Source organism: Microcaecilia unicolor, chromosome 8, assembly GCF_901765095.1.
Source record: "Microcaecilia unicolor chromosome 8, aMicUni1.1, whole genome shotgun sequence".
NCBI lineage: Eukaryota > Metazoa > Chordata > Amphibia > Gymnophiona > Siphonopidae > Microcaecilia > Microcaecilia unicolor.
In genome coordinates this window covers 66,621,981-66,648,743 of record NC_044038.1, presented here as the reverse complement: position 1 = coordinate 66,648,743, position 26,763 = coordinate 66,621,981, and the positions used below count along the sequence as shown (strand labels likewise).

The following is a 26,763-nucleotide window of genomic DNA, read 5'->3' as shown; positions in this document are numbered from 1 at the left end:
AAACAGGTAAGTTTTTAGTGTTTTCCGGAAGTTTAGATGGTCCTACATCATTTTCAAGGCTTTTGGTAGTGCATTCCATAGTTATGGGTTGGAGCACTTAGGTGCTAACTTATGGGATCACGCCTAAGTGTAGTTCAGTGCCAAACCAGTAGAGTATCCATTCAAGGTGTGTGTGTTGCGTATGCACCCCTGCCAGGCAGTATATCTGCATTATCACAGTTACCTTATGCTAGGGTCCACCTTGGGAGTTAGCACCCAAGAAAAAGATCTAGGTGTTGTGGTAGACAATATGCTGAAATCTTCTGCTCAGTGTGAAGCGGCAGCAGCCAAAAAAGCAAACAGGATACTAGAATTATTAGGAAAAGGAAGGCGAATAAGACCGAAAATACTATAATGCCTCTGTATTGCTTCATGGTGCGACCTCACCTTGAGTACTGTGTTCAGTTCTTGTCGCCGTATCTCAAAAAAGGTTAATTAGAAAAGGTTCAAAGAAGAGCAACCAAAATGATAAAGAGGATGGAACTCCTCCCATATGAGGAAATGCTAAAGAGGTTAGAGCTCTTCAGCTTGGAAAAGAGATGGATGAGGGGAGATATGATTGAGGTCTACAAAATCCTGAGTAGTGTAGAATGAGTAGAAATGAATCGATTTTTACTCGTTCCAAAAGTACAGACTAGGGGACACTCAAGGAAATTACATAGAAATAATTTTAAGACAAATAGGAGGAAATATTTTTTCACTCAACGAATAGTTAAGCTCTGAAACTCTTTGCTGGAGGATGTAGTAACAGCGGTTAGCATATCTGGATTTAAAAAAAAATGTTTGGACAAGTTCCTGGAGGAAAAGTCCATAGTCTGCTACTGAGACAGATATGAGAAAGCCACTGCTTGCCCCGGGATTGGTAGCATGGAATGTTGCCACTATTTCAGTTTCTGCCAGGTACTTCTGACCTGGATTGGCCACTGTTGGAAACAGGATACTGGGCTAGATGGATCATTGGTCTGACCCAGTACGGCTATGTTCTTAGGTGTACGGGCCTTGATAGTCACTGTTCCCTTTTGAGGCCTTAAATAAGTGACAAATGCACAGAACAGTTTCCTACCAATTCAAAGTAGAAAAAGACACCAGCTGGGTCCATTTTCACACAGTATCTTATCAAGTGAGAGAAACTTTCAAAAAAAACAACCCAATTCTATAGCCTGCTTCCACACTGCTAGGAGCTAGAGCACCTCTCATTACCCTAGAGAACAGCCTGGAAGTAGCCAGCAGATGGCAGTGGAGCCCTATCACACACTGACATATAGATAAACCCTTACCCAAACCAGCCTCCCAATCTCTGATGAGGGTAAGGCTCCACTGGAGGGGTGGGTGACCTCAGTCCTTGAGGGCCACAACCTAGTTGGAATTTCAGCATTTATCCGATTAATATACATATTCATTGGGCAATCCTGAAAATCCAACTGGGGTTGTAGCCCTCAAGGACCAAAGTTACCCCCCCCCCTCCATAGTATTAACAGCACAACCCCAGGGCTGGTCTAAGGGTACCTAATGCACTAGGTGAACCTTCAGCCATGCCCTCTCCCTCCTGGGGGAAGCTGAAGATCTCAAACCTGTCACCCAGTAATGCAGCATTTTCCCTTCCCCTCCCTACTCCTCCCCCTCCCCCAGCAACAGTCCTGCCACCAGGATGAAAGTGTTACAGTGCTTGCAGGCTGCACTTTCAATTGACTCCAGCTGCTTTTGCAGTGGGAGCTGAGGAGTGGAACGAGACCCAGGAAGCAGGTGATTGTACTGTTTCTCCCCTCCCCAAATGCCTCTGCCCTAGGCACCTGCCTAGTTTGTCTGGTTATCGGGCTGGCCGTGACACCCTCTCCCTGCTCTCCTGGTACAGCTATCCCTCAACTTGTGTAGCTACCTGAGCTCTGATGCACTGTCACCCTATACAGCCATCTCTGCTTCAATTGTGTCATCCTGCACAGTGCTTTCAACTACACTACTAATTTTGCACTATGTAAAGGGGAGCCACTTGCTCACTGCTGGAATCCTGTGTGCCTGAGAGCCACTGGACTGCATACTTCTCTAAGGCAAACTGAATGGGAAGCTAAGTCATTATACTGAAAACACCAAAGTCAGACTTCACCACTCAGCAGCTGAATACACCTTTCTGCTGTAATAAAGTTGAACCAACTGCTGTTATATCACAAGCAGGCTTATTTTCGAAAGAGAAGGATGCCCATCTTTTGACACAAATCAGAAGATGGGTGTCCTTCTCACTGGGTCACCCAAATCGGTATAATGGAAAGCCGATTTTCGGCGTCTCCAACTGCTTTCCATCGTAGGGACGACCAAAGTTCCTGGGGGCGTGTCAGAGGCGTAGCAAAAGTGGGACTGGGACATGCTTAACACATGGGAATCCTCAACCGATAATGGAAAAAAAAAGGGTGTCCCTTATGAACACTTGGACGACTTTACCTGGTCCTTTTTTTCTTACGACCAAGCCACAAAAATTTGCCCTAAATGACCAGATGACCACTGGAGGGAATTGGGGATGACCTCCCCTCACTCTGTTATACTTGTGGACAGTGGTAAATGTGAGCCCTCCAAAATCCACCAGAAACCCACTGTACCCACATCTAGGTGCCCCCCCTTCACCCCTAAGGACTATGGTAGTGGTGTACAGTTGTGGGGAGTGGGTTTTGGGGGCTCAGCACACAAGGTAAGGGAGCTATGCACCTGGGAACAATTTATGAAGTCCACTGCAGTGCCCCCTAGGGTGCCCGGCTGGTGTCCTGGAATGTGAGTGGAACCAGTGCACTACGAATGCTGGCTCCTCCCACGACCAAAGGGCTTGGATTTGGCCGTTTCTGAGATGGGCGTCCTCGGTTTCCAATATTGCCGAAAATCAGAAACGACCAAGGACGGCCATCTCTAAGGACAACCTAAATGTCAAGATTTGGGCATCCCCGGCCGTATTATCGAAACAAAAGATGGACGCCCATCTTGTTTCGATAATATGGGTTTCCCCGCCCCTTCGCTGGGACATCCTGAGAGGACATCCTCAGGAAAACTTGGGTGCCCCTTTCGATTATGCCCCTCAAGATGAACAGAAACCAACAAGTATGAACAGCTCCAGTGAACATCAGGAGAGTGGCTGCAATAAAGTAAAGCGCAGGACATGTTCGTCAGTCACCTCAGGCCAATATTCCTGCTGTTAGCAACCTCAGATCACAGCTGGAACTGCTTACAAAGCCACAGAGTAAAAGTGAAGTACACTGACAGGATCTATGCTACACGGCTTGGATGTGTGGAGATGCTTGAATTGCCAAAGCTCAGTCTGTTGAAGTGGACCTGTTTCAACAAGGCAGACACATGTGACTGTGAGGAAATAGATCAGGAAACATCTGGTGTAGGGAATCAAAGAAAAACAGAAGCAAAAATGCACCTACAAACATGAACAGACTTATTAAACTCAGTGGATCTGTAAACATAAAAACATTTGGGGGTTAAATATTCAGCTGGCGGCAGTCAGCATTTTAAAAAATACTGCCATGAAAATTATGCCCAGGCCATGTCCGGGTACCAGAATTAAATATCCAGGTATACACAGATGGCTGGCACTTAACCATATAAGTGTTGGTATTCAGCCCTTAACCGATGAAGTTAAACTAGACAAAGCTAGGACTGTTATTTATGTGGTTCTATTTGTCTAGAAAACTTCACCAGTTAAGGGGTGAATTTTGGCACTTATCTGGTTAAGTGCTGACTCTGCCCCCCCAGACCACTCACACAATAGCTGGTTTTGGCCTTTAGAAGTTAGAGGTGATATTCAGCAGTTTTATCTGGGTAACTGCCACTGAATATTCTGTTGGGGCTTGGTCTGCGTGAGTTAACTGGATAAAAGCCCCTCTTAACTGGTTAACTCACTCTGAATAAATCCATCTCTTAACCCAGTGATTCCCAAATGTTTTTCTATACAGGAACCACTAAAATATTTTTCATACACCTAGGAACCTACTCCCTCCCTCCTCAATACAAGGAACCTCTTCTGGAACCACACGTACCCCCCCCCAGCCTACATTATTGGTGGTCTAGAGGGGGCAGGAACAAATCGCCAGTTGCTCCTGCCCATGCCAGCTCTGCTAACAAAATGGCTGAAATCCCAACAACTATTTTGTCAGTGGAGCCAGCAAGGGCAGCAAACGACTGACGATCGCTCCTACTCTGAATGATCAGCAACCTCTGAAGAGAGTTCACAGAACCTAGTTTGGAAATCACTGCTTTCACTACTAAATATCCCACCAAACCAATTATACCAGTAAACAGCAGTGCTGGCATTAATCGTAATTATCTAGCCTACCTCCAAATCCTTCTTGGAAACAGTGTTATGCAAAAGTTGATTTAAAAACTGCAACCCATTAAAAGAAAGAACAAGCTTACAATGCTCTGCTTCAGGCTGATGCTTCTCCTGGGCAAACTGCCTCCTTGACTTTGCTAGTGTGAACTGCAGTACGTTTTTGGACTTTGACTATTGCTTATATATTGTTTTGTTTGAATCCTTAAAAAGACTATTTAGTCTAAAGCAATGGACATTGCTGGCTTCCAGTTTCTATAATGGTTCAAACTCTACTTTTGTGTAAGAAATTTGCCAACAACAATTTTTGGGAGCTAAACAATTAAAATGAATACTAGTACCAGTCCTCACCAGCTTAGTACGAATCTTACTTTTGTACTTGCATATAAATAGAAAGCAGAGGTCGGCAATCTGCAGCCCCCCAGACCATACACATAGGACTTAATTCTATTTATGGCAACTAAAAAATTGGTGCCGGTCGAAAAGACGCTTAGGTGTAATTTATAAGCCACGCCTAAAGTTAGGTGCAGTTTACAGAATACGTCTAAGCCCATCCACAAGACTAGAACTTAGGTACAGAAAATTATGTCAATGAAAACCTGGTGTAAAAGACCACGCCTAGCTTTAGGCGTGGAGTGGGTTATTCTATAACACTGTGCATTTAGAAATACCCACAATCCGCCCATGCTCCTCCCATATCCATGCTCCCTTTTGCGCAGAATTTACACAGATTACATTATAGAATACACTTAGCAAGCAGTGCGCGTAAATTCTAATTAGTGCCAATTAGTAGTAGTAATTGCTTTTTAACATCCAATTTTTGGCACTGATTGGCTTGTAAGTTGCGCACGCAAATCAGAATACGCCCAGATTTGTGCGCTCAATTCTAGTTGCACTATATATAATCTGGGGGATAAAACATCATTAACCAGAGTTTTTGGCAATTTTCAATACTGTATTTCGCAAAAATGTTTTAGAATAGCCAATCTAGCAGTTTCTATCCTTTTTAGTTAAAAATTATCTCATCACAGAAGGTCTATGGAACTCTGTGCATTTCCGGTTCTCACATTACATAATGTTGCAGCCGAGCTCACTAGAGTACATGCGGCCCTCTGTGTATAAAGGTTGCCCACTCCCACGCTAAAGAGTTTCTTGAGAACCCTTTGTAGCTTCCGTTCTGCCACCAGACAGAGACAGGGCAAAAACTGCTTGCTTCCTAGATAAAGGCTGGTGCAGCTGGAATGTCAGCACACATATATTTAATTGGCTTCCCCTGGGGAAGCTGGTTCTGAATCCTGCCCTTCTTGCTGGTCCACCAGGCAAATAAGCGGATGACTTCCTTAGTGGTTAGAATAGCGAACCGAGAACTAGGGAAACCAGCATTCAAATCCTACGTCTCTCACTGACATTTCTTGTCACTTTGTGCAGATCACTTCATCCTCCAATTTCTCAGGTACAACTTACATTATAAGCCCACTTGCGCAGTGAAATAACTTATGTACTTGATTCTAGCTTGCCTTGAGTTCAGATTTGGAAAGGCAAACAATAAATCCAAATCCAAGATGAACTGGGCCAAGCAGTAGCCCAGGGTTCCAGTCCTTCACCTTTCTCGGTATCCTGAACAGCGGGGGATTGAGTAGGAGGTAGCATTTCCTGGGTAAGTTCCCAACCAGCCCAGCAGGATGTGCCACTCATCCTTCTTCCCAGACGCCAATTCTCTGGAATGTTTTGGCAGATGTTGTGGAGGAGAAGCCTAATGGTTAGTACAGCAGGCTCTGATCCTAGCAACCTGGGTTTGATTCTGTAGATCCTTGCCCCAGGTACAAAAACACCTTAGATTGTGAGCCCACTAGGGACCTGCAAATATTCTGTGTAGTACTGCATATATTTGGTAGCACTACTGAAATGAGTAGTAGTAGTAGTAATATCCCGAGAACCCCAGCTGGCTGGGTATGCCTGAGGACTGAGCTGAAAACCCCTGGATTAGAAGGATCAATCTTAAATTTAGGAACAGAGACTTAAAGCCTGGTTATTCTCTCAAGCATTTCTGAGGAAATTTTAATTTTAAACTGTGCTTTGAATATTATGTTATCCAAGTCTTATATTCCTCTATATCCCATTTCAAGTTCAGAGCAGATTACAGAATGTCAGCCATTATGATGTTATCTATATACTTCTCAATCTATTCTTAAGAAATTTAAAAAAAGCGATATTTTTTAGCTCTTTTCAGAAGATACCATATTTTGACTGAAATTTCAGTACCACTGGGAGCCAGTTCCATTCTACTGCAGCTAAATAATTAAGAAAGAGCCTTTGAAAGCTCTTTGATATCTAACCTCCTCACTGGAGAGAAAGTGAAAGGACAGATTACTCAAGAGAATGCAGCATTCTGTTATGCACACTACATATATGTTCAGAGTGTAGTTATTAATATGGGCCTTGTAAAGACTTATTATTTTACCAGTAATCTGTGCTGTTTTAGCACAGGCTCCATTTTATGCAATGAGACCATTTATTGCAATACGTGGAGGGGCATAATCGAACGGAAACGCCTATCTCCATGGGCGTTTATCTCCGAGAACGGGTCCGTGAAGGGGCGGGCCGAACCGTATTTTCGAAAAAAATGGACGTTTTTGAGCTGGGCGTTTGTTTGTTTTTTAGCGATAAGGGAAACTAAAAACGCCCACCTCAAAAACGTCCTAATCCGAGCCATTTGGTCGTGGGAGGGGCCAGGATTGGTAGTACACTGGCCCCCCTGATATGCCAGGACACCAACTAGGTGTCAGTGCGGTGACCCTAGGTCAGTGCGGTGGACTTCAGAAAAAGCTCCCACATGCATAGCTCCCTTACCACGGGTGCTGAGCTCCCAACCCCCCTCCCCCAAAACCCACTACCCACAAATGTACAACACTACCATAGCTCTTAGGGGTGAAGGGGGCACCTACATGTGGGTACAGTGGGTTTTGGAGGCCTCCCATTTACCAGCACAAGTGTTACAGGTAGGGGGGGGGGAATAGGGCCTGGGGCCACCTGTCTGAAGTGCACTGCGGTACCCACTAAAAGTGCTCCAGGGACCTGCATACACGCAGGCCTCTAAGACTTGCTGCTGCTGTATAACATTGGCACACCAGTTAACACCTGAACACTAATCTCTACGAAAACGTCCTTTATTGGAATAACCGCGTTTACTCACAGTTAACTGCAGATCAGAGGTTGTACCCCACTGGCAACGAGTCTCCCTGGTACTGAGATGAGCAGTAGGTCAGAGCTGGCAGAATGCTGTACAATGCCCTCTTTCAGCCACATTCAAGGTAAGAACTAAGTTGTCTAACGTGGCTAACACAGGAAAGAGAACTAAAACTGGCTTACAAAAATGGCCACTACCGCATGGACTACAACAGGAAACACAACAGGGCACACTCTGACCCAGTAGGCAGGGGGAAAAGCACCATGGGAGAAGAGCCTACCAACTACCAACATCGTGAGACTGTAACACAAGCTAATGAAATCACGGAGCCCAATACCCTACACCCACCACAATGCAATGCTGATGTGACCCTGTACTGCACCCGAGAGCCACATCTGACCCAGGGAAAGGCTGTGACAGGATCGAACACATTCTGCTGTCCTGGAGGTGGGTACGGCATTTGAGGCTGGCATACAGGCTGGAAAAAAGTTTTTAAAGTGGGTTTTTTTTTTGGTGGGAGGGGGTTAGTGACCACTGGGGGAGTCCGGGGAGGTCATCCCCGATTCCCTCCAGTGGTCATCTGGGCAGTTGGAGCACTTTTTTGGGACTTGTTCATGAAAAAAAAGGGTCCAAAAAAGTGACCCAAAATCGCGGTAAAAACGCCTTTTTTTTCTGATCATCAGCTAAAGACGCCCATCTCTCCTCGGCTGATAACCACGCCCCAGTTCCGCCTCCACCACGCCTCCGTCAACTTTATTCGTTTCCGCAACGGAGTGCAGTTGGAAACGCCCAAAATCGGCTTTTGATTATACTGATTTGGGCGCCTGTGCGAGACAAACGTCTATCTCCCGATTTAGGTCGCACTATAGGCGTTTTTCTCTTTCGAAAATAAGCTGGATAGTGAGTTACAGTAATTTATATACATCAAAATCAGACTCTGAACCAAAAATCTGAAAAGTTCCTCACAAAAATAAGATTTTATCATCCTTAGTTGTCCGCGTTTCTAAAACACCTACCTGATTAACTTATTCATTTATTGTTCCATTGGTAAGGCAGAATCTAATACTATGCTTAAGATTTGTAACAAAGATTTCCTGTACTTCTCCTTTCCTTTTTACTTGAGCTTACTGGCATCTAGGTTGAATGATACTGGATTCACTTAGTTGTCTGAATAATTTTTAGCCATTTTACTGGTCTTAGCTCCTAATCATTGGATGACTGCTAGGGTCAACATAAATAATGGTTATGTGAACTTGTAGTTTGTTTAGAATCAGTACAAAATGTGGTTGCCCTGGTAGAATGGACCCAAGGCCCTTCTGGAATCTGCCGACCCTTACAGAAGACAATCACCTTCTTTATCCACCTAGCTAAGAAGCTTTAGAAGCTCCTTCCCCTTTCCATGACCCTCTAAAAAGGATAACAAGCTAGTCCAATTTCCTAAATTCCTTAAGAAGTCCAAGTACCCTTTGCATGTCCAAGAGACGCAAATCCTCTTTCTTTTCTGCCTCATCTTTCCTCTTAATGATTCTAATGAAACTGAGAAACCCATCACTGGTATAAAGGAGGGAACTGGGCAACTTGAAATCTATTCTGTAATCATCATTAAAGTTTCCTACATGAAACAACCTGAAGCTCTGAAACATGTCAGGCTGAGCAAATGGCAACCAGAAAACTCTTAAGTGACCACCCTGAAAGAAGCCAAGAGAGAGATACGACTGGCAAAAGCGCAAGCAGAAGAACAAATGGCTAGAAATGTAAGGAGGGGTGACAAAAATTTCTTTAGGTATATTAGTGAAAGGAGAATGACTAAAAAGGGAATTGTGAGACTAAAAGATACTGCGAACCGCTATGTGGAAAATGATGAAGAAAAAGCAAATTTGCTAAATAGATACTTTTGTTCTGTTTTCACAGAAGAAAATCCTGGAGAAGGACAGCGATGGAATGGAAATAGTACAAATGAGAATGAAGTGGATAGAGCACCATTCACGGAAGAAAGTGTGTATCAACAACTTGAAAAGCTAAAGGTGGACAAAGCCATGGGACCGGACGGGATCCACCCCAGGATATTGAGGGAGCTCAGAGAGGTTTTGGCGGGTCCTCTTAAAGATTTGTTTAATATATCCTTGCAGACGGGAAAGGTTCCAAGGGATTGGAGAATGGCAGAGGTGGTCCCTCTTCACAAAAGTGGTGATAGGGAAGAAGCTGGAAACTACAGGCCGGTAAGCCTCACTTCGGTTATTGGAAAAGTAATGGAAGCGATGCTGAAGGAAAGGATAGTGAATTTCCTGGAAGCAAATAAGTTGCAAGATCCGAGACAACATGGTTTTACCAAAGGGAAATAGTGCCAAACGAATCTCATTGAGTTCTTTGATTGGGTGACAGGAGAATTGAATCAGGGACGAGCTATGTACGTAATCTACTTAGATTTCAGCAAAGCTTTTAACACGGTTCCCCACAGGAGGCTCTTAAATAAACTGGATGGGCTGAAGATAGGACCTGAAGTGGTGAACTGGATTAGGAACTGGTTGACGGACAGACGCCAGAGGGTGGTGGTGAATGGAATTCGCTCGGAGGAGCGAAAGGTGAGTAGTGGAGTGCCTCAGGGATCGGTGCTGGGGCCGATTCTGTTCAATATATTTCTGAGTGACATTGCCAAAGGGTTAGAAGGTAAAGTTTGCCTATCTGCGGATGATACTAAGATCTGTAACAGAGTGGACACCCGGGAGGGAGTGGAAAACATGAAAAAGGATCTGAGGAAGCTAGAAGAATTGTCTATGATTTGGCAATTAAAATTCAATGCGAAGAAATGCAAAGTGATGCACTTAGGGAATAGAAATCCACGGGACACATATATGTTAGGTGGGGAGAGTCTGATAGGTATGGGCGGAGAGAGGGATCTTGGGGTGATAGTATCTGAGGATTTGAAGGCGACGAAACAGTGTGACAAGGCGGTGGCCGTAGCTAGAAGGTTGTTAGGCTCTATAGAGAGAGGTGTGACCAGCAGAAGAAAGGGGGTGTTGATGCCCCTGTATAAGTCGTTGGTGAGGCCCCACCTGGAGTATTGTGTTCAGTTTTGGAGGCCGTATCTTGTTAAGGATGTAAAAAGAATTGAAGCGATGCAAAGAAAAGCTACGAGAATGGTATGGGATTTGCGTTAGAAGACGTATGAGGAGAGACTTGCTGAACTAAACATGTATACTCTGGAAGAAAGGAGAAACAGGGGTGATATGATACAGACGTTCAAATATTTGAAAGGTATTAATCCGCAAACGAACCTTTTCCGGAGATGGAGGAGTGGCCCAGTGGTTAGGGTGGTGGACTTTGGTCCTGGGGAACTGAGGAACTGAGTTCGATTCCCACTTCAGGCACAGGCAGCTCCTTGTGACTCTGGGCAAGTCACTTAACCCTCTATTGCCCCATGTAAGCCGCATTGAGCCTGCCATGAGTGGGAAAGCGCGGGGTACAAATGTAACAAAAAAAACAAAAAAAAAAGAAGATGGTAGAACGAGAGGACATGAAATGAGATTGAAGGGGGGCAGACTCAAGAAAAATGTCAGGAAGTATTTTTTTCACGGAGAGACTAGTGGATGCCTGGAATGCCCTCCCGCGGGAGGTGGTGGAAATGAAAACGATAACGGAATTCAAACATGCGTGGGATAAGCATAAAGGAATCCTGTGCCGAAGGAATGGATCCTCAGGAGCTTAGTCAAGATCGGGAGGTGGGGCTGGTGGTAGGGAGGTGGGGATAGTGCTGGGCAGACTTATATAGTCTGTGCCCTGAAGAGCACAGGCACAAATCAAAGTAGGGTATACACAAAAAGTAGCACATATGAGTTATCTTGTTGGGCAGACTGGATGGACCGTGCAGGTCTTTTTCTGCCGTCATCTACTATGTTACTATGATACCCGCTTCAATAATACAAATGGGACCAAGACAAACACCAGGAGCACCAAATTTAGGCCCCAAGCAAGATATCAATGAAATAATTGGCAGCTGAATACTTTTAATTCCCTTCAGAATGTGTAAAATATCAGGAGGCACCACCAGGCCCCCCTGCGCTCTGCTTCTGTAGCATGCCTGTGTTATACCATCTCTCCCCAAAAGATTTCAGGGATAATTTAGAAAATCTCTAGGTAGGGTATGTGGTTGTAAAGTGCATATTTAAATAAGCTTAGGACAGACAGAAAGGTATGGCAGCATCCCTCAAAGATTCTCCACATTCTAGCATACGCTGAGGAGGCTGATCTCCTCCTAGCCTTCAACAGAGTGGAAATCGCCATTGTTGAGTATCTCCTTCAGAGCCTGCCCTCTCAAGAGCCAGGCCATAAACAAGTATTGAGGTGGATCTTCCATGATAATTGGTCCCTGATGAAACAAGCCTTTTGCTTGTGAAAGATGCAGGGACTGCCCTGACTTTATTCTCATCAGATCTGCAAGCCTATCCTTTGAATCACCCTATCAGTGGCCAAGGTGGGAGCACATACAGCTAGGTCTTGACCAGTCATGACTGAATTAGGGTGTACAACCACTATGAACCTAGTTCCTTCCTGCAGCTGAAAAGCTTTAATTTGGTTTTCTTCTAGTCACCATAGAATTTAGCTGGGGACAGCTCCACCTTTCCCTGATGCACACAGATAATTCCTATTCTCTAGAATCTAACATGTACTGTCTCAAGTAGTCTGCCTCCACATTGTCCACATCTGTGGTATGCCACCAAGAGAGCTTCCAAATGCTCCTCTGCCTGGGCTGTCAGGGTCCTGCCTCTTAGGCCACTGTACACATTATATTAGCCACAACAGAATTCACAGCAGAAGTACTCTTTCACAGAGGCTCGTAGATACCTGGAATGCCCTCCCAAGGGAGATGGTGGAGATGAAATTCACTACAAAGTACCATTATATGTCTCTTGTGCCATGCAAAAAAGTCTGATCATCTCTCTCCATTGTTCATGTGTTACCACTGGCTCCCCCTTCCCTTTCCGTACTCAGTATAAAATTGTTCTTCTCACCTTTAAAGCTCTTCGTATTGGATCATCTCCTTATCTTGCCACTTTAATGGTCCCCTATACTCCTGCTCGTGCTTTATGCTCCCTAAATGATCACCGACTCTAGCTTCCCAGCCCCAGAATTGCCCAACAGGAACAAACCAGGCAGTGCATCGCTTTCTTTACTGCCCCTGCCCTCTGGAATAGTTTGCCCCTTGAAATTTGAAGCAAATTAGCCCTGTCTAGATTTAAATCTTCCATTAAAACATGGCTCTTTGTTCAGGCTTTCGAGGTTCTCCGGTGAGACAGATGGTTGGCAGTGCCCCCTCCCCCCATCTGTTTTACACTATCCCTCTACCCTTACCTTTGTAGTGTAGCTGAAATGTTCTTCTCTTTTTCTATACAGTAATTTGTAGTTCCTTTCCACCTTTAACCTTAGTTCTGCTTTGTCAGTTTTAGTGGTTTAGCATATAAAGTATAAAGTGGTAATGGAAGTCAAAAATGCTATCTGTAACACACAAGCTAAGTGGAGGAATAGCCTAATGGTTAAAGTGGTGGGCTAGGATTCAGGGAAGCCCAGGGTTCAACTGCAGTTCTTTGTGATCTTGGATGAGTTGCTTAACCCTCCACTGCCTCAGGTACAAATATATGGGCAATCTCTAGCATTTAGCGGGTGCTAATCATTAGCACACACTAAAAACACTACCGCGGTATAGTAAAAGACCGCCTTAGACTGTGAAACCTCTCTGTGGACAGCAACCTGTACATGAAAGTAACTTGGATGGAAAATATATATAAAGCAGATCGTTGAAAAACCAAAATATATTTTATTGATGAAAACCAATTAAAATATGTATACAATAGTCCAACACAGGCTGTGTTTCGCCCAACTGGGCTGCTTCAGGGGCTACACAATAATCCTTCAGAGACAAGAGGCTGGTTGTTTGACTTCATGTCAACTTTTATTGGTTTTTGCATTTCTGGATGAGCTGTTTTTTCAAGACAGAATCAAGGTGATCTCCTGTATATTCAGTTACAGTTGTTTTCCTTATCATCATTATATTTCAATAGTGAAGGATAATTGTGTAGCCCCTGAAGCAGCCCAGTTGGGCGAAACACGGCCTGTGTCGGGCTATTGTATACATATTTTAATTGGTTTTCATCAATAAAATATATTTTGGTTTTTCAACGATCTGCTTTATATATATTTTCCATGTTGGAGCTTGCAGACCATCTGCCCTTATGTTTTCATGAAAGTAACTTGCCTGTAGTACAACTGAAAAAAGAATGAAATAAATCCTAAAATGCCTTCTCTTGTGTGTGTACATTTTAATTACATAAGAAGAGCTATACTGGGTCACACCAATGGTCCATCTAGCCCAGTATCCTGCTTCCAACAGTGGCCAATTCAGGTCACAAGTACCTTACAGAATCCCATATAGTAGCAAGATTCATGCTACCGATCCCAAGGACAAGCAGTGGCTTTCTCCATGTCTATCCCAATAGCAGACTATGGACTATTCCTCCAAGAACTTGTCCAAACTTTTTTTAAACCCAGATACACAAACCGCTAATACCACATCCTCTGGCAACGAGTACTAGAGCTTAACTATTCGTTGAATGTAAAAGTATTTCCTCCTGTTTGCTTTAAAAGTAGTACCACATAACTTCCCTGAGTGTCCCCTAGTCTTTGAAAACTCAATTTATGTTTACTCGTTCTACACAACTCAGTATTTTGTAGACCTCTATCATATCCCCCCTCAACTGTCTCCTTTCCAAGCTGAAGAGTCCTAAACTCTTAAGCCTTTTCTTATTTCAGAGGAGTTCCACCCCCTTAATCATTTTGGTCGCCCTTCTTTGAACTTTTTCTAATTCCGCTAAATCTTTTTTAAGATAAGGGGACCATAATACTCAAGGTGTGGTTGCACCATGGAGTGACACAGAGGTATAATATTCTTTGTCTTATTTTCTGTCCCTTTCCTAATAATGCCTAATATTATGTTTGCTTTTTTGGCTGCTGCCACACACTGGGCAGAAGATTTCAGTGTATTGTCCAAGATAACATCTAGATCTTTTCTTGGATGCTGACTCCTAGGTTGGAACCTATGATCAATTAACTATAATTTGGATTATTCTTCCCAATGTGCATCACTTTGCACTTGTCCACATTAAATCTCATCTGCCATTTGGATGCCCAGTCTTACAAGTTCCTAAGGTCCTCCAGCAATTTTTCACAAGCCACATGCATTTTAACAACTTTGTACCAGGCAGCAAGTAACCCAGCGATCCTCACATCCACCACTCAGCTATCTACATGCCTAATGATTGAACCTCCAATACGGCCATCCTAACCCTTCCCTCCTGGGCAGAAGACCCTGGAGACACATCCACAGTGTGAGAGGATATTGCATCCCCTGGGGGGCAGGTCCTGGCTACAGGATCACTTCCTGCCTCTCCAAGGCGATGCTCTCCCTTCAGGTGACCTTTCTCCTCCGTGCACCACAGAGGTTGCCAGACTGCAGGCGGGACCGCTCTACTATGCCCCCGTAGGCCTCCTCTATATAGCTCTCCATCTGCTAACTAGCATCCAGGGATCAGACCCATTCTCCTAGTGCTAGGAGCTCTTTGCACCAAGTATACACATATGAACTCTCACCAACTTGGAGATAATCAAACATGTGACACTCTGTGCAAAAGACTGGATAGCCCCCATCTTGCTGCTGGACTGCTGTCTGCAGCTTACTATTGATAATTTTTTTTAATTAAGTTGCTAATGGAGTAGGAATTTGTAGTCTGAAGTTCCCTACAATTGTTATTTATATTCTAGGCTATGCTAATATTTATGGGTTTTAAAATGATTTTTATTGTTTGTATTGTTTTTAAGGTTCCCCTTTATAGGCCTAAGGAGACTATCAGGCTCATTTTCGAGAGAGATGGACGTCCATCTTTCGACATAAATCGGAACATGGACGTCCATCTCCCAGAGACGTCCAAATTGGTATAATCGAAACCCAATTTTGGACGTCTCCAACTGCAGTCCGTCGCAAGGACGTCCAAATTTCAAGGGGGCGTGTTGGAGGCGGGACTTGGGCATGCCTAACACTTAGGCATGCCCAAGTCCCTTGGACGTTTTTGAGCCATAATCGAAAAAAGTAGCGACGTCCTAAAGTAAAACTTGGACGTTTTCACCCAGACTTTTTTTTAACGAATAAGGGAAAGGGAAACGGGACTTGATATACTGAGGTTTTTGCAACTACATTTAAAGCGGTCTACATATATTCAGGTACTTATTTTGTACCGGGGCAATGGATGGTTAAGTGACTTGCCCAGAGTCACAAGGAGCTGCAGTGGGAATCGAACTCAGTTCCCCAGGATCAAAGTCCACTGCACTAACCACTAGGCTACTCCTCCACAAAACGGTGCCCGAAATGACCAGATGACCACCGGAGGGAATCGGGGATGACCGCCCATTACTCCCCCAGTGGTCACTAACCCCCTCCCACTCTCAAAATACATCTTAAAAAAATATGTCGTGCCAGCCTCAGATGTCATACTCAGGTCCATGACAGCGCATGCAGGTCCCTGGAGCAGTTTTAGTGGGTGCAGTGCACTTCAGACAGGTGGACCCAGGCCCATACCCCCTACCTGTTACATTTGTGGAGGAAACAGCGAGCCCTCCAAAACCCACCGTACCTATATCTAGGTGCCCCCCTTCACCCCTAATGGCTATGGTAGTGGTGTACAGTTGGGGGTAGTGGGTTTTGGGGGGGGGGGGGCTCAGCACACACGGTAAGGGAGTTATGTACCTGGGAGCAATTTATGAAGTCCACTGCAGTGCTCCATAGGGTGCCCGGTTGGTGTCCTGGCATGTCAGGGGGACCAGTACATTACTAACGTTGGCTCCTTCCACATGGACATCTTTGGTTTCGAAAATCGCCGAAAGTCAAAGACATCCATGTCTAAGGACGTCCAAATCCAAGGACGTCTTTGGTATTTTCGAAAGGAAAGATGGACGTCCATCTTTTTTCGAAAACACACTTTCCCCCATCCCCGCATTTGGACGTTTTACAAAAGACGTCCAAATCCCAACTTGGACGTTTCTTTCAAAAATGCCCCTCCACGTCTAAGAGGTAATTACTGGCTAATAGAGATGCTCTAATTAACTTTCGAGCCTTCTAATTGGCTCAAGAGTCTATAAATGAGAGATCAGACCAGGGATAGGTGGGAGAGAAACTCTAACTGAAGTTTCCTGTGACTATCCTAAGCAGAATAATTTAAAAATAAAGACACAGATTACCTATTTAACTCTAAGTCTACTTTCCCCCAAGTTTAAAAGCAATTCCTAGCAAATTACTTACTAGTGAAGTTCTGTCCTGCTCTCAAAGTCCTCTCACAGCGCTGTATGCTATGCAGTGTTGTATAAATCACTACTGAGACCCGATCTTGAGTGCTGTGCTCAGTTCTGAAGGCTGTACTTTCAAAAGAACATTGAGAGGATGGAAACAGTTCATGGATGAACTACTACTACTACTTAACATTTCTAGAGCGCTACTAGGGTTACGCAGCGCTGTACAATTTAACAAAGAAGGACGGTCCCTGCTCAGGTGAGCTTACAATCTAAAGGACAAAATGTCAAGTTGGTGTAGTCTAGATTTCTGAGTATAGGTGTGGTGATTAGGTGCCAAAGGCGACATTGAAGAGGTGGGCTTTGAGCAGTGATTTGAAGATGGGCAGGCAGGGGGCTTGGCGTATGTGCTCAGGGAGTTTGTTCCACGCTTGAGGTGAGGCGAGGCAGAAAGGGCGGAGCCTGGAGTTGGCGGTGGTGGAGAAGGGTACTGAAAGGAGGGATTTGTCTAGAGAGCGGAGGTTACGGGTAGGAACGTAAGGGATGAGGGTAGAGAGGTAAGGAGGGGCTGCGGATCGAGTGCATTTGTAGGTTAATAGGAGAAGCTTGAACTGTATGCGGTACCTGATCGGAAGCCAGTGAAGTGACTTGAGGAGAGGGGTGATATGAGTATATCAGTCCAGGCGGAAGATAAGACGTGCTGCCGAGTTCTGAATGGACTGAAGGGGGGATAGATGGCTAAGTGGGAGGCCAGTGAGGAGTAGGTTGCAGTAGTCAAGGCGAGAGTAATGAGAGAGTGGATGAGAGTACGGGTGGTGTGCTCAGAGAGGAAAGGGCTCTAGAAGAGCCTGCAGTACAAATCCTAAACAGAAAAACTTAAGACACTTAAAATGTGCCTGTTGGAGGATGGAAGAAAAAGCTTAAGACAGTTAGGGGTCCTTTTACAAAGGTGCGCTGAAAAATGGCTTGCGGTAGTGTAGGTGCGGGTTTTGCGCGCGCCAATCCATTTTTTAGCGTGCCTGTAAAATAGGCCTCTTTTTTTTTTTTTACGAAAATGGACGTAAAGCAAAATCAAAATTGGCGTGCGTCTATTTTGGGTCTGAGACCTTACCGCCAGCCATTGATCTAGCGGTAAAGAATCCAGGCGGTAATGATCTGTGCGCGTCCGTTACGCACGTCCATAAAAAATATTTTTCAGATGTACCACAAGAGCCACGCAGTAGTCGGGCAGTAACTCCATTTTGGAGCGCACTGGGCGTGCGTAGATGCTTACGTGGCTTAGTAAAAGGACCCCTTAAAATGTGCCTGTTGGAGGACGGAAGAAAAAGCTTAACACACTTAAAATGTGCCAATTGGAGGAAGGAAGAAAAGGCTTAAGACACTTAAAATGTGCCTGTTGGAGTAAGGAAGAAAAAGCTTAAGACATTTAAAATGTGGAGGAAGGAAGAAAAACCTTAAGACGTTGAAAATGTGCCTGTTGTAGGATGGAAGACAAAGGGGGCTTTGACAGACATATTTGACAGACTTTATTAAATCATTGGAAGGTATTTCTATATGAGGTAGACCCATGCAATAAGATAAGGTAAACAAAGTTCACTCTCCACAGCCAACAGGCCTTCTTTTTCGTGGTAAGAACAACTTCAAAACAATGACCTTCTGACCAGAATGTTCATAGGTTTTTATATAATGAACACGCTGATCAACAAGAGGGACTACAATTGTGACCAATGCATTAAACCATTTCAGTACTCATGCTTAGTTTTGCAAGAGACTAAACCGGAGCAGTAAAGACCATCTGAAAGAAAATTCATAGCATTCTTTCATCTGGAAAAAGACCCTGGTGAAAAAAAAAAAAAAGATACAGAATTGTGTTGGCCATAAGGAACAATCTTGCAGACAGACAATGTAAATTCACTACCCACCCTCCCCCCTCAAAAAAAGAAAAAAAAAAAAAAAGACCGAATCATTTCTGTCAAAATACCTCTTACAAGGAACCATGTTTATGGTCCAACAATATAACTTGCAAATGGGTTTAAAGAAGGGTTTCATTCTTCACTTAATAGTGTTGTCAATATTATTCCACCAGGGCACAGTTCTTATGCAAATTTAGCTGTGATTAGACAGCAAAGGCAAATGTAATGCAAATGGAGAGCTGATGCTTAGTTTTTGCATGTATTACCAATATTTATTTCTACTAGCCATAGCAACATTACTTTAAACAGAAGCATCTATGGTTCAAACATTACTAGCTTTTTGACTATGTTCTTAGAAACCAAACTGATGTGAACAGTATTCTTAATATGCAAGCTAAATATGGATCTGATTACTTCACAGATCTCTCTCTCTGTAAGTGCTGTGAATTGCTAAGCTTAAGGTCAAATTTCAGCACCCAGGGTTGGCTGGGGTTCCCAAGGAAGAAGTGTTCATTAGGGATGGACTATCATTTGCAGTGACACGGAAAGTGTCAATGACATAGCCCATGTCATTAACAAATATAAATGGGAACCCCCACCCCAATATACATACATTTTGTATTTTTAAACTTTGCCAATAATGTGTACTGCTTGCAAAAAGTGCACACTTTTCTGGGTAGCGTGCCCATACACGAATCATCACATATGTGTGCACTATCAGGAAGAATGCGCCCTCTATACAAAGAGTATGCACTCTTCAGGACATAACTCCTCTAAAAAAAAAAAAGCATAGTAACATAGTAGATGATGGCGGATAAAGATCTGTACAGTCCATCCAGTCTATCCAACAAGATAACTCAATCACATAAAGTATGATGTGAACTACATACGTATAGTCGATCATGATTGGACCTCGTCATCTTCGGGGCACAGACTGCAAAAGTCTGCACAGCACTGACCCTGTTCTCCAGCTACTGAAGCTCAATCAGTCCAGCCATGGCCATGCACTGGCTCTGCTTACCAATTACTGGTGTTACTATCTAATCACCACTAAGCTTGATTCCACTCCTTGTAGATAGGATTCCTTTGTGTTTATCCCATTTATTTTTGAATTCCGTTTCAGTTTTCATCTTCACCACCTCCCACGGGAGGGCATTCCAAGTATCTACCATCCTCTCCATGAAAACGTATTTCCTGACATTATTCCAGAGTCTGCCCCCCCACAACCTCAATTCATTTCTTCTAGTTCTACCACCTTCCCTTCTCTTGAAAAGGTCTGATTGTAGATTTATACCTTTCAAATATTTGAACGTCTGTTATCATATCAACCCTGTCTGTCCTTTCCTCCAGGGTATACATGTTCAGTTCCTCAAATCTCTCCTCATACGTTTTGTGGCACAAACCCCATACCATTTTCGTCGCTTTTCTCTGAACCACTTCAAGTCTTTTTACGTCCTTAGCAAAATAAGGCCTTCAAAACTGAACACAATATTCCAAGTGAGGCCTTACCAATGACTTGTACAGGGGCATCAACACATCCTTTCTTCTGCTGGTTATACCCCTCTCTATGTAGCCTACCATCCTTCTGGCCATGGCCACCGCCTTGTCGCACTGTTTCATCACCTTGAGATTCTCAGACACCATCATCCCAAGGTCCCTCTCTTGAGCCGTGCTTATCAATCTCTCTCCTTCTATCTGGTACATCCCCTTTGGATTTCTGCACCCCAAGTGCATCACTCTGCACTTCCTGGTGTTAAATTTTAACTTTAAATTCCTCAGAAACCTCCGTCCATATAATAATTCTTATATCATAACTCATTTGTTAATATTCACACTTATGTGTTAATAATAATGGGTGCTCAGTTTTTTTCGTTGCATTACATAGACCGGAGTAAAGATGTATAATGCTCCTAGACCACCATCACAGCACCTTAGTCCTTTCCCTTTCCTCCCTACCTTAAATGTAGATGCTATTAAATTGTTTTGTCTTATATACCAACTTATATTTGAAATTCTGATGTCACTTAGCTTTTTCTGGTGGCCGTCACTCTCATTCTTCCTTCAATACGATGTAATGCTTTTTGTATGCTCTTGTGAATCGTGTCTTCTTGAATTTAAAACGCCATTTTCCTTTCTCTCATTCTCTACACAGTCTGTGTTTCGCCGTTCCCCGGCGTCTCCAGGAGAACTTATCTATAACAAATGTTACTTAAAATCACTTTACGATCCACTCATTTATTATCCCCTTTGACCCCTATTATTTATAACACTGCATGGTTCATTTCTAATCTGCTATGTTTATATATCCAATCAATGATCCACTTGAAATTTACTTACAGCTTATCTGCAATGGAACTCACAATGAATTGGATATCATCGTGAAATGCCAGCGCTGTCCAGGTTATATACGTCACAATGATTCTAACCATGGGAAAACTCCCGTGACGTTACTGAGATCTTGTCCAAATGCCACTTGCCCCGAAAGGCGAGTTTACCTAGATGCAACTTTGATGCTGCATCCAATGTCCAATGCCGCAATCAGAGTGGAGTGGCCTAGTGGTTAGGGTGGTGGACTTTGGTCCTGGGGGAACTGAGGAACTGAGTTCGATTCCCACTTCAGGCACAGGCAGCTCCTTGTGACTCTGGTCAAGTCACTTAACCCTCCATTGCCCCATGGAGTGGGAAAAGTGCGGGATACAAATGTAATAAAAATAAAATAAAATATGCTCTGACAGCCAAAGACATACTGTGGGTTATAATCTAAAACATGTCATAAATAGCATCTGCCAAGTAGGCCAAAACCACTTCCAGCTGGGCGATATGGCAAATGTCTTGTGTTGCAGACTGCTATTGCCACTTCAGGCATGCTCTAGCCACGATCAAGTAGCACAATGTCGTTTGAAGGCCCAAAAGAGGCCACTTCAAAGGCTTGTTTCAATAAGCCTTCTAGCTTCTTATCCTGTACGTCTTTTAGGGCAATGCCCCCTTCCAACGGCAAGGTGGTCTTCTTAGTCACTGCCATAACAAGGGAGAAGCTGCAATTTCTCTCTCTCCTGCACAACCAATGGGCAAAGGCTCTTCCCACTCTCAGCCCAGCATCCGGTGAGATCCATTCTGCTATAATCATGCATCCTGAATGTCTGGATACATCGGAAAGGCCTTAGAAAGACCTATAAGACCCTTCATGATCAACAACGATGGCACTCCTAACTCCGAAGCAGAAAGCTCAATGGAAAGCACTGACAGAGCCTCAGAAATAAGAGTACTGAGCTCCTCTTTATGAAACAACCTCAGTACTTTCAGATCAACACCCTCCTCAGGACGGAGCTCTCCCTATTCTAACAACTCCTTCAACGATGGCTCCTCTGACCAGACCAAGGACACATCAAATACGGAGAGAGAAGCAGAGATAGCTTCATCTGCCCACTCCTGTAGGTCTAAATGAGATCTCTTAGGAGCCAGAGGAGCAGCGGGACAAGAAACTGAAGCACCTTGCTGCAACTCTGACTGTCCCTGCTTTAGTAAATAGGCCTAGTCTAAGAACAATATAAATTCCAGAGAAAACAAATATTCTGATGCAGCTAAATGCTCAAACGGGACCTAAGACTATAAAATGATGTAGAATGACGGCTGCTCCTCCCCAAGCTCACAGTCTCCACAAGTCTTACCCCAGATGAGAAAGGATCAGAACTGAAACTCTGCCCTATGTTCTCCAGTAAACCTCTTTCCTTTTCCTCTCTCTCTTTTTTATTTTATTTTTTTAAGATTGTTGTTTTGGAAAAAGGAGAGCTCTACATGAAACAGGGAAGAGATGAAGGGAGAAAAAAGTAAATTTGCGGGGCACCAGAGACAGGGATCTGAAGACCTCCAGACAGTGGTGTACCAAAGGGCGGGCGGTGGGGGTAGTTTGCCCCGGGTGCCTGCCGCTGGGGTGTGCTGCAGCGCGCGCCTGTCGGCTCCGAGTTCGCTAACTTCGCTCGTTTGCTGCAGCTCCCTCTGCCCCGGAACAGGTTACTTCCTGTTCCGGGGCAGAGGGAGCTGCAGCGAATGAGCGTAGTTAGCGAACTCGGAGCCGACAGGCGCGCGCCGCAGCACCCCCCCCAGCGGTGTGCACCCGGGGGGGGGGGGTGTCATTTCGCAGGGGGGGGGGGGAGTGCATCGGCGATCCGCCCCGGGTGCCATCCAGGCTAGGAACGCCACTGCCTCCAGATATGACTTTGCAGACTCAAATCAACCGTAAAGTTCAACTCGGGACCATGAGCAAATCACTCAGAACCAGAGACTGAAAACTGTGATCATTTAACTGCTGGAGATACTGAGGAGCTGGACTAGATAGCAAGAGCGATACGTCTCAGTTCAGTTTTCAGTTCTCTATCTCCACCTGCTGTTTGATGGACACAACTATCCCACAGGTTCTGGAATAGTGGGAAGCTATATAATTGAAATGAATTTGGAAATAATAGAAGAAGATTTGATGACACAAATGAAACAACTAGATGCAAGAAAGCTCCAGGACTAGATGGCATCCTTCATGAAGGGTTCATATATAGTAGCAATAGATCGAAGTGTTGCTTTGGAAGTCTTCAATAGATGCAAGGAAAAACAAGATTTTTTCGAGACTTGAAAAACACTCTCATTGTTATTATTTACATAGGGAAAAGCAAGCAGGCAGTCTGCAGTAATCATAGTGGTAGTGCTTTATTAGTTAATGGAAATAAAATTAATTAAAATTCTTCAGTGCAGATAAAGTGCATTGGACATTGTTAGTCCAAAAAGCCAATGCAGATTCTGTGTGAAAAGTTCAATTAATTAGATATTTTCTATTAGGCAACTATAAGAAACGGCTACTGTACAACATCAGAACCTTTCTGCAGCATTTGTTGACTTTCTACAGCCTTTGATACAGGGGTTAGAGAAACATTATGGAAGCTCCTTAAACTTTATGACTGTCCCGAGTAATCTGGGAAAATAATATAAGAATTTTATGATGGAATGATTGGTAGAATTTCTGTGCTGCAGGAGATGTTACCAACTTGTTTGATGTGTCATGATGGGAGTCAGGGTTGCATTCATAGCTGCTGTTCTTACTGCAGTGCCAGAAGAAAGTCAGTTTAAGAGTTTTATATTCATACCAGAAATGGTAGAAAGTTATTTGACTTGGCTAGACCTCCTCCTGGGGAATTTTCAAAAGGGAAGTCTTTTTCTCTGAGAAATGGAGCAAAGGTAATGGGGTGAAGTACTCGCAGACTTTTCATATGACCACAGAATTTTGAAAATGAGTTCCTATAAAATAATTTGATAGAAAGTGTATGGGGGGGCATGCATGATCTTGGGGATGGGGAAGACACAGGATCAGAATAACTGGGCACATAAAGAGGAGGGTCTGGGATTTGTAGAGGCAAGGGGAGGAGGGAGGAAGTGTCACTCCTGTGGCCAGGGCCGGTCTTAGCAAGTGCGGGGCCCTGTGCAGACCAATTTGGTGGGGCCCCGCCCATACCCTGCCCTAGCCACGCGCACATCCCGCCCCCTTTCACACCTCACCCCGCCCATGTCACATATTTCCCCCGTCACCTCCCTCCCCATCAACCCCCCGTCAATCCCCCTCCCCTTACCTTACTCTACTGCATCTGCAGGGGTCCCCGCGGCGCTAGCCTCCCCTCCCCTTACCTGCGTCTGCCCTGGTGGTCTAGTGACCTCTTCAGGGCAGGAAACAGTCCCCTCTTTCCTGCCCAGAGCGCTGCCCTTGCCCTGCATCCTCCTGTTGCTGTGACGCGCGATTTCAAAATGGCCGCTGAGAGTTGAAGTCTCGTGAGGCTGCTTCAAATCTCGGTGGCCATTTTGAAATCGTGCATCACAGCAACAGGAGGATGCAGGTCAAGGGCAGCGCTCCGGGCAGGAAAGAGGGGGCTCTTTCCTGCCCTGAAGAGGTCACTAGACCACCAGGGCAGACGCAGGTAAGGGGAGAGGAGACTAGCGCCGCGGGGCCCCCTTGAGAGCAGGGCCCTATGCGGTCGCCTCTGCCTAAGACCGGCCCTGCCTGTGGCACTGGTTCTGATCTTCCTTGTATTTCCCCCTCTTTTTCTACCCTTACCCCTGGCTCTTTCACTGCTCACTTTGGTGTTTTCACATGCCCCAATCTTTCTTTACCATCCCAGCCTCTCTCTATATATTGATCTTCTTTTGCTTTTCAAACAGTTCCCTCTCTCCCTTGCTCCCAGTTTCATCTCACCTTTTTAACCCCTCTCCCTACCAATCCACTCTCTTTCATATCACATCTCGACTCACCCTCCCAGCCCCACTCTCTCCAGCAGTCCCCACTTTTCCTTCCCTTTTCCTCCTCTTCCTTTATCCCCCTTGTTGATTGAGCCTGCTGTTTAAAGGACAGCAGCAGCGCAATCAGGCCATGCCATCCTCAGACTCTTGATTTGAAATAAGCCAATACCCTAGCACTCCTGTGGTTCAAGTTTAGTTGAACCTCACTGGCAGAGCAAGAGGAAGCAGGCTAATGCACTGCTACATGCCTCCTCCTCCTCCTCCTAGACCACTAGCCCAGCAGGGGGAGACAGCTGTCAGCAGAAGTCAGGAATATACAAAAGGAGAAGAGCTTTATTAAGCATGAAAAAAATCAGTAGAGAGAAATGCATGAGAAGAATCAGTGGAGAGAAATGCACCTACCTAGCCTGGCTCCTAGTTCTTGTAATTCTGTAGGCGATCCAGCAAATGCGCACTGAAGGCCTGTTTTTGTGGTTCTTTTACTGCAGCCACAGAACTGCAGGAGATTTAAGGCCCTCAGTATAGGGAGGTAGTGTATCAACAGCAGTATATCAAACAGTGTTCTAATTTGGTTTGCCCCATTTCTTACAGAGGCTTCATTTCAAACGCTTCTCATTATTGCCCTCCTCCACTGTCATCACTGCATGCTACAGAGAACAAGAATTCCATTATCTGTGAAACACAAGTGCTGTATGCGTACCTGAATCAGTGCAAGTGTGCCAGTATCTGTTAAACACATACAGGGCCGGCGTTAGGGGGTGGCAAACAGGGAAAATTGACCTGGGCCCTCATACTACAGGGGGCCCCCAAACTGCCTCAAGCTCAAGAAGGCAGAGGATGAAGACCAGCTTTGGTGCTTCCTCCCCTGTTTCTGCCCTGGGCCCCTGAATGCCTAACACCAGCCCAGAACACATAAGCACTCTGTGTATGTACTTGAATGGGTGCAGGGCAGTTTTCAGAAATTCTTGGAATGCTGTTCTACTTGCTCTTATATATTAGATTTCTGTGCAAGCCCAGGCAGCAAATAAAACAGCATAATCCTGGGGCTCCCTTTATGACTGCTTGTACCCTGCAGGAGGCAGGTCCTGGTACATTTTCAGGTAGGAGGAGATTTTATTTGTAGGAATAAGCTCTCTTGTGCCTGGAATCAGGGTTCTGGGAGTATCAAAGGAGACAACAGCTTCCTGAGCTCTGTGAATAACCCCTTTGTATCTCAGAATTTATCAGAGAACAGGCTGTATTTAACAAACAACATTAGTATAATATACGTAATAACTTTCCTATACACAGTAGCATAGAAAGAATATCTGCAAGAATATAAACAGATAATTAAAGACATTTACATAACACATTAAGATCAGTTTTAGTACAGAATACATTAGCATTGCAACACTAGACTCAGCTGCAAAGAGCTGGAAGCCAAAAAGGGGCTGAAAGAAAAATGAAAAAAAAAAGAGTAATGCACTCTGCAGAGTATGAACACAGTTCAGATAGGCCCAAGATAATGTAGGTAGCAGAAGAGAGGGCTTGAAGTGAACACAAACAGGAACATAAAAAAAAAAAATGCACAAACAGGCATTCAAGAGTGCAACAATCAAGAGTCTTTTAATGAACAAACCCGACACTGGCTGTTTCGGCGTGTATACGCCTGTGTCAGCGGTCAATTTGAGTGAAAACTCTTGAAACGCACACAAACAAAAGATAATGTT

General features: G+C 44.5%; 1 protein-coding gene across 3 annotated transcripts in view; it reads right to left on the bottom strand.

The window, feature by feature from the left end:
* Positions 1-26,763, bottom strand: part of ARHGDIG (Rho GDP dissociation inhibitor gamma) — a 129,107-nt gene that overhangs the window by 72,894 nt on the left and 29,450 nt on the right. The window contains exon 2 of one of the 3 annotated variants that reach the window (XM_030211771.1): positions 3,191-3,348. The exons of the other annotated variants lie outside the window; for them this stretch is intronic. The gene's annotated coding sequence lies outside the window, so the exon portion shown is untranslated. The remainder of the gene's footprint in view (positions 1-3,190; positions 3,349-26,763) is intronic. 3 annotated transcript variants of the gene reach the window in all.